We start from the raw sequence: 3,068 nt of genomic DNA on the forward strand, positions 1-3,068 counted from the left end.
GTCATATTACCTTAGATTGTATTTTGAACATTGCATTTAAGAAACCACTTTTAATAATAACTTGAGGCCTATGAATGATACTGTTGTCCTTCGGAGAGGATTTCTGATTTGGTAGGGACATAGTCTGCTATTACTGGAAGTCCCCCTAAATGACTGTGGAGAGAGATCAAATTACTGATTCAAGTCTTGTAACAATTACAGTACTTGTCATTTTTTGTTGTTGTTTTTGAGATGTTGTAATGTGCCCATTGTCTCAATTTTCAAATTTATTGACACAAGCTGTTAACATCCTCTAAAATAGTCTGTTCCTTCCTAAAAAGAAACAGTGTCAGACTTTATTTTTGGGGGCTCCAAAATCACTGCAGATGGTGACTGCAGCCATGAAAATTAAAAGACACCTACTTCTCGGAAGAAAAATTATGACCAACCCAGATAGCATATTAAAAAGCAGAGACATTACTTTGCCAACAAAGGTCCATCTAAGACAAGGCTATCGTTTTTCCAGTGGTCATGTATGGATGTGAGAGTTGGACTGTGAATGAAAGCTGAGCGCCGAAAAATTGATGCTTTTGAACTGTGGTGTTGGAGAAGACTCTCGAGAGTCCCTTGGACTGCAAGGAGATCCAAACAGTCCATCCTAAAGGAGATCAGTCCAGGGTGTTCATTGGAAGGGCTGATGCTGAAGCTGAAGCTCCAATACTTTGGCCACCTCATGAGAAGAGTTGACTCATTTGAAAAGATCCTGATGCTGGGAGGGATTGGGGGCAGGAGGAGAAGGGGACAACAGAGGATGAGATGGCTGGCTGGATGGCATCACCAACTCGATGGACATGAGTTTGAGTAAACTCCGGGAGTTGGTGATGGACAGGGAAGCCTGGCGTGCTGCGACTCATGGGGTCACAAAGAGTCGGACACGACTGAGCAACTAAACTGAACTGAACACTGTTTGAGCTCTTGGCTCTTCTCAGTCATTTGACTTTGCTGTTTCTGCTGTCTTATATTTCATTAATTTCTCCTCAGTTTCTCTCCTGTGTGCTTTGAGTTTATTCTTTCTCTAACAATTTGTATGTTAGTACTGTTTAATTGTGAATATGACTTCTTATGTGAATTGTTACTTAGAAATTTAGATGTTTTTCTAAATTTGGAAGATTTCTAGTTATCCTTTTTGTTGTTGACTTCTGACAACTGCATTATGATGAAGAAAAATGAGCTCCATATTGATTCTTTGAAATTTGATGGCTTCTCATAGCATATGATCAGTTTTCATAAATGTTCCTTTTGTATTCAAGATATGCATTCTCATTTTGTCTGTAGAGTTCTATCTATGTCCATGAGATCAAGTTTGAACTTGTGCTTAGATTCTCTATCTTTAACTAATGTTTTTAACTGACTGGTCTCCCACACATATTAAAATATCTACTAAGATGGTGATTGTTGATATCTCCTTGTAGTTCTTGAAATTTCTGCTCTATGTTTTTGAAGTTATCTTACGAAGGTCATATAAACTTAACCTTCTATCATTAGCGAGTGATCTTCATTAAAAAAAGAAAATATTACCACAGTTATAAAGTCTGCTTACACAGCTCCAGGAGCTCCCTTCAATCTTTCTAGTCTTTTTCATCTTAGGCTCTCAACATTTCTGTATCTTTGTTTTAGATGCTTCATTTTTTCTTTAAATTGGAGTAAAACCGCTTTACACTGTTGTGTCAGTTTCTGCTCTGCAACAAAGTGAATCAGCTATTTGCTGTGTGCTGTGCTTAGTCGCTTAGCCGTGTCCGACTCTTTGCGACCCCATGGACTGTAGCCCGCCAGGCTCCTCTGTCCATGGGATTCTCCAGGCCAGAATACTGGAGTGGGTTGCCATGCCCTCCTCCAGGGGATCTTCCCAACCCAGGGATCAAACCCAAGTCTCCCACACTGCAGGCAGATTCTTTACCACTGAGTCACCAGGGCAGCCCAGAATCAGCTACATGTATACATACATCCCCTCCCTCTTGAGCCTCCCACCCACCTCCCTAGTAGCATTTCTTTAAAAAGGATAGAGCAGACTGTTAAAAATCTAGTCTAATGACCCAAGATTTTTCACAGAAGAGTGCAACACATTTATAACTGGATTATCTCTACCACATTATTTTGTGCTCATTTGTCCTATCCACTTTTTCTCCTGTGTTTGTTCATATTTTGTTTTCCCCTTTGTTTCAACATATACTACTGGAGCATATATTAATTTTAGAGGCAGCTCTTCAAATTGTCAAGTTGAAACTTAAGTCTAAAGTTGGCCCATCTTTACTTTCCTTCAGACTAATACAAGCTATTTAGATTGATGCAATTTCAATTACCTCCCTTACATGTACTAGGCTTATAGACAATGGGATAACTAAAATGTTTATATTGTTTTTTTCTCCCACAAATTATAGACATTGTTTTACACTATCAATATTTCTCTAGATTTACTCAAGGACTTACTATTTTCTCTACTCATTATTACTTCTTATATTTCAGACTTTGGGGTAACATTCTTCCTCCATGAAGTCCATCTTTTAGAAGTTTATTTACTGAGGCAATTTTTATGGTAAATTCTTAGTTTCTGTTCATCTGAAAATGTCTGTTTCATCCTCATTCTTAGATAATCCATATAGAAGAGTAGTCTGCATCAAAGTTTTCTGGAATGACATTAATGATCCAGCATTTGAGAGTTGAAAGCTGAAAGGAAGTGGTAAGGTGAGCATTATACAGATTATTGTATAGCATTTATCAGATGAATGTCTGAAATATCTTTTAAACACATTTTTTGAAAACTAGATTCTCACAGTGATCTTCCTCTTCGCCTATATGGACTATTTTACGACCCCCCCCACCCTTCTCTTTTAAACAAGGAAATGGAATAAATACCCTAAGTTCTGTACTTCCTCATCCCCGTTACTCTCCTGCTTCCACCCAGCATCGTGTTATCTGCCATCTGGGACTTGGGATGTGCTGCTTCCTTTGCTTTAAAGTTGAATTTTTTTTTTTAAACAAGTATTCATTTTTCTCCAGTGTTCAAGAAATCCCACCGGTATAATTTTTAG

This window comes from Cervus canadensis, chromosome 3 (assembly GCF_019320065.1).
Source record: "Cervus canadensis isolate Bull #8, Minnesota chromosome 3, ASM1932006v1, whole genome shotgun sequence".
Classification (NCBI taxonomy): domain Eukaryota; kingdom Metazoa; phylum Chordata; class Mammalia; order Artiodactyla; family Cervidae; genus Cervus; species Cervus canadensis.